At 44.2% G+C, this 12,174-nt stretch overlaps 1 protein-coding gene across 1 annotated transcript in view; it reads left to right on the top strand.

The window, feature by feature from the left end:
- DISC1 (DISC1 scaffold protein) overlaps nt 1-12,174 on the top strand; it is a 358,119-nt gene that overhangs the window by 296,190 nt on the left and 49,755 nt on the right. The window lies entirely within an intron of this gene.

Below are 12,174 nucleotides of genomic sequence, written 5' to 3'. Positions count from 1 at the left end.
ACACACATCCCACCTGGTGGGGGTAGAGGGTGTTTGCCCCTGTCAGCTTGCCTCATGCTCCCTCATCAACATCACACGGATCGTGGTCACTGCTGGCCTGGTTTCCACATATGAGAATGGGCGGCTTTGGGGATGTGATTTATAATCACCGTCAACAGCCCCCTCCCCCCCCCCAGGCCCCCCTCCCCACCCAAAGCATCAGTCGATTTCTCTTGCCCGTTGAGGTCCTGTGCGTCTTGCCCGTCCTACAGCTGCCCTCCTCCACACCCCAAGCAAGGGAGTTAGCATCTCCTTACCAACAGAGACTGCGAGATTCTGGTTGGGAGCCAAGCATCTGTTTGACAAAATAGTTGCGTTAATAACAATAACAAGGAGACACTCTAGACAGCACTCAGTATTTTCAGGGCTCAACGGGTCAAAAGCTAGAAAAGCCGGCTGCTTAATCATTGGCAGGCAGGTTCCAACATGGAGGATCTTCCTCACCCCCACCCCAAACTAGCCCTTTTAATGGCTGTTTCGGTCGTTCTGATTTAGTAGTGGGTTTTTTCATTCCCTTACAGATTTAGGTGTCAATGTCTGAATAATGGTATTTCCTGCAGCTGTAGCCCTCCAGCTGCCGTCTTCATGGCCCACAAGCCAAGCAGAGTCAAGTGGATGACAGCAGGAGAGAAGCGTGATTCAGGGTCTGTAGGGCGCGCGTTCGTGTGCGCGAGGCCGACCTGCCTGTGGTCTCAGGGTGGCCCAAGCTGTCCTCTCTCCCTGCATGTTCAGCTTCTGTATCTCCTCAGAGTTTTGGTTTGATTGAACAACAACAAAACGGACCCTAAAACCACACCACGTAAAATGAAGCAGACAACCTTTAAAATCAACATTATCGGTCCTTTTCCTATTAGACTATTTTATTGGTCTTTTTAAAAATTTTCTATTTTTTATTTTTGCAAGAGAGAGAGAGAAACACGAGAGGGGAAGGGGCAGGGGGTGGGGGGAAGGCACTGAGGATCTGAAGCAGGCTCTGTGCTGACAGCAGAGAGCCCCATGTGGGGCTTGAACTCATGAATGGTGAAATCATGACCTGAGCCAAAGTTGGACACTTAACTGACTGAGCCTCCCAGGTGCCCCTATTGGTTTTTTTTTCTTAAGTCAGGATGTTATAGAGCCTGGTCTGGATCACCCAGTAGAAGAACCAAGCGGCACTCGGAGATCTTGGGAGACAGGAGGTGTATTTTACATTTTACAGGGCTCAAAGGAGATCAGTCTCCAGAGATCTGAGCCCTGAGCGTAAGCGGAGGGAACAATTTATCGTCTGTTGCTTCTGCATTCCAAATTGGTAGTAATTTGGTGCCCTGGCAAACGGGGTAGGAAGAACCGGAAGGGGAACCTTCAGTCGGGGACTAGAATTTCTCTATCAGTCTTGTTGGCCATCTTATAACAGACGTTTCCCTATCAGGGAAAATAAATATCATCCCTTATGTTCAGGTCCTCGGAAAATGTGAAAAATGAGCCGAATGAAAACCTGGTGACACACGTTGCTTTACCAACCCCCTCATATCCACGTGGATTTTAAGGGAGAAACTTGGGTCCCCACTTAGGCGGATGCTTCTCTCTTCTTAACTCCCGTGATAAGAAGCCCAAGAAAAACCTGGGCATATTAGAAGGGAGGCAGCACGATTAAACTCGTGTAGCCACATTGTCTTGTCAACCGATGTGTGGTTTTTTCTTTTTTTTTTTTGCCAGCTTTTAAAAGCCCAGTCTAGCATTATAATAAAATGAACTGGTAATGCCAGTCAATCTATGTTATCATTTTCTTTAAGAAATTCATTGAGTTATTTGAAAAATACTGCAGCCTTAGCTGATCAGTGTACTTATTACGTGTCTGCACAGCCCTCTTTGGCTCACCGCGGGTCCCTCTGAAGTGCCGTGACCTTTTTTGTTTAGTTTATTTATTTTGAGAGAGAGAGAGAGAGAGAGGGCAAGCAGGTGAGGGGCAGAGAGAGAAGGAGACAGAATCCCAAGCAGGCTCTGCACCATCAGCACAGAGCCCGATGTGGGGCTCGAACTCATGACCTGTGATATCATGACCTGAGCAGAGATCAAGATGCTTAGGAGCCACCCAGGTGCCCCTGAGGTGCTGTGACTTCTGTGACAGGAGAGGCCAGGCCAGCAGGCGCTTCTCAGTCCCCTCCCTCCACTGCTTCCCTGGGAAGCCAGCGTCCCAACTGTTTTGATGCAAAGGGTTTAATAGGCTTGCAGGTCCCAGTTCCAACTACATGGGAGACTCCAGGGCCTCAAATGGACTGGAGACATTTCAGTGCACAGAGAAAAGGAGCGTTTTTTTTCTTTCTTTCTTTTTATTTTTTTTAAAGTGCCGATTATTTCGTAGCCTCTGGGCGTCAGCCCGGACTCCAGCTTTAAGCCCCACGAGGAGCCTGTTGCCACCAGTTAGCAGAAAACACAGTGCTTCTGAAAAGGAGCCTGGCACAGAGTAGCACGTACAAATTTGTTCGTAAAAGAGTGAGTCTGACCTTCCTTGCGGCTGCTTCAGAGGAGGAGGTAACTTTGGGGCAGGAAAAGGAAGTTCTCCCTTCAGTTTACATAGGATAATGAGAGTTCTGATTCTTCCATGTTGCAGAATAAGCCGGGAACAGAGGCATTCATCCTGCGGGAAAGGACTAGAGAAGATTTGGAATCTGAGAGGCCAGCCATTATTCTCCCAGGACAGAGATTTCTTTATAGCCTCCCGGTTGGGCTTCACAAGATCGCTCTGGCTCTGAGTTGCTCATTATCTGGGGGAGACCATCAGAACAAAACAGTCAAACAAAGACAAGAGCTTTTTAAAGTGGAATATGGGTGATTCAAATAGGTTCTAAATACTAGTGTCACAAATGCATTTTAGAGGGTTGCGGTAATGAGGATAGAGACAGATTGAGACATTTTTCAAATGTTTGTTGGAAAGCTGGAAAGGACATGCAATGATAATATCGAGCTAACCTTTATTAAGAGATACTATGTGTCAGATAATCCACTAAATGCTTGAAATGGATTATTTTACTTAAGCCTCCTAGTAACCCAATGAGATGTAAGCTCCGTTATTAACCCAAATATATAAGGCAGCTGGGGCTCAGAGAGAAGCAGCATGTTGCCCAGATCCCACAGGGAGTACTCTTTGGGTATCATGGTCTGTTTCAACCTCCCTCAGAGCCTCTATTCTCCAAGACCAATGTTGGTACAACATTCTGGAGTTCGGTATGAGCCACATGTGTGAAACTTGAAAACTGCATCTTAAAAATAGACTTTTTGGGGGGGACGCCTGGGTGGCTCAGTCGGTTAAGCGTCCGACTTCGGCTCAGGTCACGATCTCGCGGTTTGTGAGTTCGAGCCCCGCGTCGGTTCTGTGCTGACAGCTCAGAGCCTGGAGCCTACTGCGGATTCTGTGTCTCCCTCACTCTCTGCCCCTCCCCTGCTCATGCTCTGTCTCTCTCTGTCTCAAAAATAAATAAAACATTAAAAAAATTTTTTTAAAAATAGACTTTTTGGTTTAAATCCCCTCAGTAAGACTTAGAAAAAACCTGATTACTATGAAAAATTTCACACATGTACAAAACCAGAGAAATTATATAATGAATGAGGATAATGAGTCCCCATGTACACATCACACACATTCAACAATTTTCAACACGTGGCAATACTGATTTCAGCTATACCCCCATCCACCCTGCCACTGTAGTAGTTTCTTATTGCTGCTGAAATGAATGACCACAAACCTAGTACCTTGACCCAATGCACATTTATTCTCTTCCAGGTCTGGTGTTCTGAAGTCCGTAATCACTTTCGCTGGGCTAAAGTCAAGGTGTTGGCTGGGCTCCTCCCTTCTGGAGGCTCCAAGGGGAGAATCTGTTTCATTATCTGTTTCAGCTGCTAGTGGCCCCCAGTATCCTTGGCTTGTGGCCCCTTCGTCCATCTTCAGAGCACATCACTCCAGTCTCTGCTCCTGTCATTACACCTCCTTCTCCTCCGACTCTGATCCTTCTGCCTCTCTCTTTTGAGGCCCTTTGTGGTGACATCATCGGGCCCGCCAGATAATCCAGGATCATCTCCCCATCCTAAAGCATTTAATTTAATCACATCTGCAAAGTCCCCTTTACCATATAAGGTAACGTTCACAGGTTCTGAAGCTTAGGACACGGATATCTTTGGGAAGCCATTATTCAGCCTACCACACCCACCCCACCCCCAACAGGAAGATTTGGAAGCAAATCTGACATTTTATTTCATCCATAAATATGTCAGCTCTATCTTCAAAAAGAAAAAAAGACTTTTAAAAAGTAATACCCTTATCACGCCTAAAAACATTGACAAGACGTTCTTGCTATTAACAGGTACCCAGTCAGTGTTCAATTTCCCCTAATTTCCTCATGATTTTATTTTAACAGGTGGTCTATTCAAATTTAGAAATGTGTTTTAGGTTTCTTTTAGCCACCAGGTTCTCTCTTCTTTTACTTTAGTTGTCTGTTTTTATTGTTGAAGAAACCAAGTTTTTTATCTGACAGATTTGGTCTGATCGAGTCCTTGTGGTCATTGTCATGTTTCTCTTTTCCACATATTTCCCACAAACTGCTAGTTAGATCTAGAGATTTGATTATACTGAGGTTTGATTTTTGTGGTCAAGAGGGCTTCAGTGTTGTAACTTTCTACTGAATCACATAAGGAAGCAAAGAATAGCTGTTGTCTCTCTCGTGTGGCGTTGAGCTTGATTGTTGGATTCAGGTGTCTAAAGTCCTCCCCTTTTGTACCAAGTTCCCTATCAGCTTTTTTTTACCTACATTGGTGATTACTGACTGGCTTTGTTATTTCACTAGTGAGTTTCAGAACAGTCATATTCGAATTCCATCACTGTCCTCATTATTTTTTTTAGCTAGAATTCTTCTACAAAAAAAAAAAAGAAGAAGATTCCTTAGGTCATTTTAATGGGGGCTTGTGGTCTGTGCAACCTGGGGCTCTAGCAGGTCTTTGTGACCAAAGACCAAAGTTCTGTGCAGGATGGCACAGAATTCAACAGTGTTGTTTTTCCAAGGAGATGTGTGGTGCCATCATTCAGTTTGCTCACAGTGACCCATGACTGGTGATGAGGGAAAGTAAATACGTGTCTTAAAGTTAAAAAAAAAATTTTTTTTTTGTTTCAACGTCTATTTGATTGTCCTGAGCTACAATTATGAAGGACAAGATAAATGTTTGATTCTTTCTCTTTGTGCGCCAGTTTTCAGAATAATAATTGGTTTTCTAGTATGCTCCAAAGGCGAATAAAAAGTGTGGTGTGTGTATCATTATGAGGTCAGAGATTTTGAACATATGTGTTTTCAGTTCTTTGCAGAAATTATTCTTTTTCAAATTCACCCATCTTTGGCTGAGAGCCCTTTCCAGTTGGCTTCTGAATATTTCAACATCAGCCTAGAAGCTTCCTTGTTTTCTGATGTAACAAGAGGTTTCAGGCTCATCTTGTACATTTCCTGCTCCAGATCTGGAGTCAGAATTTTCTGCAAGGAGTCCTTGCTACTTTTAGAAGGAAATGATATTTAGAGGCCACAATCTGGGCCCTGGGAGCATTCATAACTACTGGGTTGGTTATTATTTCCTGACTTTCTCAATAGACACAGCTAGGATATTTTTAGACAAATTATATCACGGATTCATACTGTTATTTCCAGTCCAAATTAGGATTACATGGCTTCACTTAACTTTTTTAGTTTTATGTTTGTACATCTTTTCTTGTACACTGAACATTTTGATTTTTAATATTACTAATGTATTTTATCTACCATTTATCTATATTTATATATGAAATAGCATATTTGACTACATATACATGTATACTGTATGTATATAGTATGTTTATATATAATAGCATATTTGGTATATCCATATTTTATATATATAGTTTCAGAATAATCATATTGATAGTATTAATAATGCAATAACTAAAAGCAACTTAAAACTTGTTTGCAGTTCTTTCTGATCATTGGGATGCAAAGTGAAATTCCAGAGATTTAAAATCACTTTAATTTCCCTAGGTGTAGTTCGACTATCCACTCAACGCACAATTAGCTCAGTGCACGGTGGGCTTATCTATTTCCTTTTGCCTTCTATTTTAGTGGTTGCTGTTTCTAGGAATATGTAACACAATATTTTTGGTTCAAAATCACATGTGCAAAGCAAGGTACATTCGGAGAAGTATGGCTGTCATTCTCTCTCTCCAACCTGTTCCTTACTTCCCCCTGCAGGAAACCATTTTTTATTCAAGTTTGGCTTCTCCTCCTGCTTTTTAATAATGTAGCCATATATATTCACAGTCTCCACTTAGATGAAAGGTGCAGCCCTGCAGACAGTGTTCCGCACCCGGCAACATGACTTTAAATGTAAAACTTTCTAGGCATAGGAAACAGAACCCATCATATCATTAGTCACCTTCTCATTGTAAGCCCATCAGTGTCACATCCTAAGGAGCTGGGAGCCAGAATCCACTTGAGATTCCTATTTGGAAGAGCTCTGTTTGTGACCCATTCTGTGCTGACATTTATAGTTTACTCCTCGTACTTGGAATATACCACCCTGAGATCTCTCAGGACTGACAACAGTTATAATTAGTTGTAAGTACTGATTTTGGAAATTCTGCTTTTTTTCTACCAGGTGGTTTGTCAAAAAGTATTTTTCCTATGTTACTATGTGATATCTATAACCATAATTTTAGTAGTAGTTCATGTCCCAGTGAGTGCACATACTACAATTTGCTTCATTGTAAAGAAAGTCTTTTTTTTCCTTAACAATTTCAAGAGAAGGCAAATATGGGAAATGCAAGGGATGGTGGTAGACAGGAAGAGGCCCCTTTAAAAAAACAAAAACCCCGGGGCACCTGGGTGGCTCAGTCAGTTGAGTGACTGACTTTGGCTCAGGTCATGATCTCATGTTTCACGGGTTCGAGCCCCGCATCAGGCTTGTGCTGACAGCTCAGAGCCTGGAGCCCGCTTCAGGTTCTGTGTCTCCCTCTCTCTCTGCCCCTCCCCCACTCGTTCTCTCTCTCTCTCTCTCTCTCTCTCTCCCTCTCTCTCTTTCAAAAATATATTAACAAAAACAAAAACAAAATCCTTTGTGAAAAATTCTCATTTCTCATTTTTTTCCGAAAGTGAAATTTCCATACAAGTTATATGCAAAATGTGTCATATCAGATTTAGTATATGAATAATGAGAAAGACTGTGATTTGGGTCAGATGATGGTCTTAGAGCATTCTGGTGGAACAGGATCTTAGAATGCAGCAAGGCAGGTCCTCCAGGAACCAGAACGCCTATCGATCCTCAACCAGGAGGCTGTGACTTCTTTATCACATCGTCTCCCACTGCTTGTTCAACACCCAGCCTGAAGCCACAGAAATCTAGGGAGCATCACACTTCTTTTGATAAGATGAGAAAAAGGCAACATACATTTATAAAAGAAATCCAGCTATTTTCTGGAGTAGAGGATTTGAGAGAAGAAGCTGATCCATCAGTGACCCTGGGGTTGCTAGTGAAGACTTTGTGGGAGCTGCCCCCTTTCAGGATATCAGGAGGGAGAGAGCCCCCGTGAGGAAAAGCCCTTGGATGGGGATGGCTTGGCTCATGCATGGGTTCTTATGGTGAATGGGCATGGAGCAGGCAGTCAGTGTAGGAAGGAAGGCCTTAGAAGGCAGACAAGTACATTTAGGCTGATGAAACAGGTGACAAGAGTCTGTAAAGAAGTGGAGAAGGGCTTGATGCAAAAGCAGTGTTTTAGAAAAATTGGTTGGTAACACTATTCAAAGCAGATTAAAAAGGCGAAAGAACATGGAATTAGAGAGGCCAGTAGGGAGGCAGTTGAGGTAATAAAGTCAAGATTCCACGGAGACATGACTGATGTCTGTGGAGAATGATGGAGCTATTGGAGAAGAGGGAGCGAAAATAAGGACAAATTTAGGGAAAACTCTGTGGGTCTTAGTGATGAGTGTGGAGAGTAACAGAGAATGGGGAGTTAGGGATTTGGGATCTGAAAAGTGATTAGGACATTACTTTCATTAAAGTAACTGTTACATCAGGGGCACTAGGACTGGGGACTAGATTAGAATGAGGGGCACCTGGGTGGCTCAGTTGGTTAAGTGTCTGTCTCTTGATTTCGGCTCAGGTCATGATCTCACAGTTTTGTGAGTTCGAGCCTTGCATCTGGCTCTGTGCTGACAGCGTCGAGGCTGCTTGGGATTCTGTCTTTCCCTCTCTCTGCCTGTCTGTCCCCAACTCGTGCACCTGGACGCACATGATCTCTCTCTCTCCCTCTCAAATAAATAAGCTTAAAAAAAAAGGAGAATGAGAGGGGATGGTATGATGGGTTCCCTCCTCTGACTCTCCTTATTACCTTTCTTCTTTTACCTTCTCATCTTCTTTATACAACTATCTATCAAGTACTTTCACATTTGGCTAGGATTCTCAGTAGCTGCAGTAGCAGATGTTACAGGCACAGTCTTTGCGGTCATAGAAGCCGCATTTAATTAGGGAGGGAAGCAGGTGAAGGACCAAGATAATTCATGCAGTGGTAAGTGCTATGAAGAAAGCAAAACAGGCCTCGATGGTGATTGAGGTCACGGGCACTGGATAGGACTGCTTCAGATTGGAAATTTGGGAGAGCGACTCAGAGGAAGTGCCCAAGAAACCAGCCATGAGGAGATCTGCTGGTATTTCAGGACATTCAGGGTAGAAAAAGCAAATACCCTAAGACAAGAATTGACTTGGAGTGTTTCAAGAGCACAGAGAAGGCGGAGGGTCCTGGAGGGTTCTCTGGAGGGTTCCTAACAAGGGCAGAGAGTGCTTCGGTCAAGGTCTGATCAGGAGACAGAACCCAAACAGTAAGTTGACCAGAGACAGTGTAATACAGAGGATTATTCATGATAACAGAGGATTGGAATGAGGAGGAGTCCACCAGTAGGAAGGGAAGAGTGGCAGACATAAGCCGTGGCCACCACCCACAAGGCTGAGATAGGGTGCCCCCAGCTGCAGGCTAGAGTGCAGACCTTCTTAGGGAGGCATGACCGTTGGCCAGCCAAGAAGTAGCTACGGTGCTACACCGTGTACCTCGCTGGAAGTCCTCTCTCTGGAACCTTCTGGAATCTACTTTCCAGGGTGCCAAACAAGACGGTTCATAAGGAGCTGTCTCACCAGAGGCAGTCTGCTAAAAGACTTTTGAGGGGGTCTTCGGGGAAAGCGTTGGCTTCTGGGAGCTGCTGATGCCCCTGGAGCAGGTAGGCCCGCCGCAGCGCCTTGGTGCTGGAGAAGCTGCCTGTATAGCAGGAGCAGACACGGGGGGCTCTGTGTGTCTGACGGAGCCCAGTGCTGCAGAGGCTGCAGAGGCTGAGCCCTGGAGCAACCGTCTCCACTGCAGGAGTTGGGACCTGGGGGACCCACGTGTGCGTCAGGAGCTGGGTGAAGCCGTGCATACCGCAGAAGCAGGGTCTAGAGAAGCCATCCACTTTTCAGGAGGCGGCTGAGAGCGCTCTGGACCTGGGAAGGCACCCCGCCCCCCCACCTCCAGCCATGTCTCTCCAGCTTCCTCTACTGACAACACTTAGTATTGTGCCAGCTGGCAAAGAAAGAATATTTAAAGGGACCAAGCTAAATTTTTGTAGGGCAGGCGACGAGGGATACATTTGGAGCCGAGAGGCAGTAAACTCATAACTGGCATGTGGAGGTAATCAGGGCCCTGATCGCGGTGGTAGGAATGGTGGCGGTGGGGTCTGTCAGGGACAGGTACTGTTCTTGGTGCTTTATGTATCCTAACTCCGTTTTTATCCACAACCCAATGAGGTAGACACTGTGATTATGAGGTACCTGAGACACAGAGAGGCTAAGTCACTTGCCCACAGTCACATGCTAGTAAGGAGTGGAGCCAGGGTTCAAACAAGAGCAGTCTGACTCCAGATCTGCCACTCAGACTCTCAAATCACTACTCGTCCTTAACAGACAGATAATTACATCAGGAAAGACAAGTACTTGAAAGGGCTTTGCAGGCAGCCCTTCTGTGATTAAACCAGCTTCCTCTATTTTCTTTTTGTTTAAATTTTTTTAAGGTTTATTTATTTTTGAGAGAGAGGAGGGGGGGAGATGCGGAGAGAGAGGGAGACATAGAACTCGAAGCAGGCTCCAGGCTCTGAGCTGTCAGCACAGAGCCCAGTGCGGGGCTCGAACTCACGGACTCATGGACCGTGAGATCATCACCTGAGCCGAAGTCGGCTGCCCAACCGACTGAGCCACCCAGGTGCCTCTTCCCCTATTGTCCATATTTGTAAGTTCAGAAATTTTAATTACTTTGAAAACAAAGTACAAATGTACCAGTAAACATTAATTAGAGTAGGGGAAGGTGAAAAAAAATGGTGTGATGAGAATCCTAGAAAATAATATTTTGAGTATAGTTTGATGGACTTGGGGCTCCTTCAGCTGAACAAAAACCGAGGAGGGGGAAGTTCAAAACTCATTGCTATGGGTATGAGAGGATGCCATTTGGAAGATGTTGATAAAATGTTCCTCACAGCTGGTGGATGGGAAGGGGGAACAAAAAACATGGACCCAGTGGATGGGCTTGTAGGCAATTCTACATGGAGCATTGACCAGGCACCAGACGCTGCGCTTGGTAGTACGGTCTTCCTTCAAGGAGCCTCTGCCTCGTGGCTGAGACGTGGCTTCTTTATGCTAAGTAGCAACTAGTTCTGCCCACCGAGGTGGTCGAGGGACAGTGCCAAGGAAAGGAGGCATTGAGGGCAGATGAAGAGCTGGTCAGGATGGCTGGAGAAAGGAGGACCTTGTAGGTTCAGGGCCAGCACCAGCAAAGGCCAGTGCCTGAGGGATCCGTTCCAATAGGAAACGCTGAGGAAAAAGGATAACACGACACCAAAATTAATGGGTTCTGGGGTCAGATTATCTAATCCTTGGCCTCCTCTATACTTTCTAGTTTTGCGACCTTGGGCAAATTATTTAACAAAGTCTCAGTATTCCTGTCTATAAAAGGAAATGAAATCGTACCCTTGTTACAGGGCTATGAGGCAGATTAAATGAGATACATAAAGCATGTTCTCACCAATAAGGGCACAGGCTCAATAAATGTTTGCTGCCATCATCATCATTATTATTTATAATAATATAACATTTTATTAATATAATACTATAATATATAATAATAATATTTACTATTTATGTATTATTGGAAGAGGCTGAAGAACAGAGTCTTGGGAAGAATAATCAGGATTAGACATCAAATGTGTCATGATATGTATGCGCATATGTATGTGCATATGTGTGTGCCTGTGCGTGTATGTGTATGTAGAATTTTGACATCGTTTTCAGTCAAAACCTTTGTTTTTGTAACAGGCAGTGTAAGGAAATGTTCAATATTGCACATAGTAATGAATGCCTATTTTGTCCATTACCATTTACAACAACTACTGTTGTTTTTGCAATCACAAGAGAAACGTTCCTATATTTGCACAATAATGGATGAGGTCTACCACAAAAAAATCTATCAGGTAAGGACAGTTTTGTGGGTCTCAGGCTGTGCATCTGATATTAGTCACATAATCTCCTAAGTGTTTTTGTTTGTTTTCAGTATACATTAGGAAATTGTATTTCCAGGTGGAGAAAGAGATTAAATATATTTCTCATAAAGTGAGTGAAAATCTGGTGCCATCAGAGCATAGGTTTTGTCATCGGGATGGGATTCAATCTGAGCTCCACCAGTTAGCTAGCTAGGCAAGTGAGCACACGTCAGAATCTCTCGAGCTGTGTCCTGATCTTTAAAGTTGAGATCACCATTCCCCTTAAAGTGAAATTGTACACTAGAAAGAAATAGTGCATGAAAAGTGCCTGGAACCCTGCCAGGCACAGAAAAGGTGATTCACATCACTTACCTCACCCAGCATCTTCTAATTCAGCCCTCGATGTTGCCCGCATTCCCCCTTTGGGGATCTTGAGTTGCCAGGGGCCAACTTTAATGAAACTATTGTGTTTATGTGGACCTTGAGGCAGACAGTAATTGGAAATTCAATGAATAGGTAAGGCAATATAGGGGAGCTAGTTTTCAGGGTCTGATATAAAGACAGAGAAATTGCACACTCCCCTCTTTACCTACATCCCTCA

Source organism: Panthera leo, chromosome D2 (genome assembly GCF_018350215.1).
Source record: "Panthera leo isolate Ple1 chromosome D2, P.leo_Ple1_pat1.1, whole genome shotgun sequence".
Classification (NCBI taxonomy): Eukaryota; Metazoa; Chordata; class Mammalia; order Carnivora; family Felidae; genus Panthera; species Panthera leo.
Note: the sequence above shows the minus strand (reverse complement) of the source record. Positions and strands in the feature narration are given on the sequence as shown.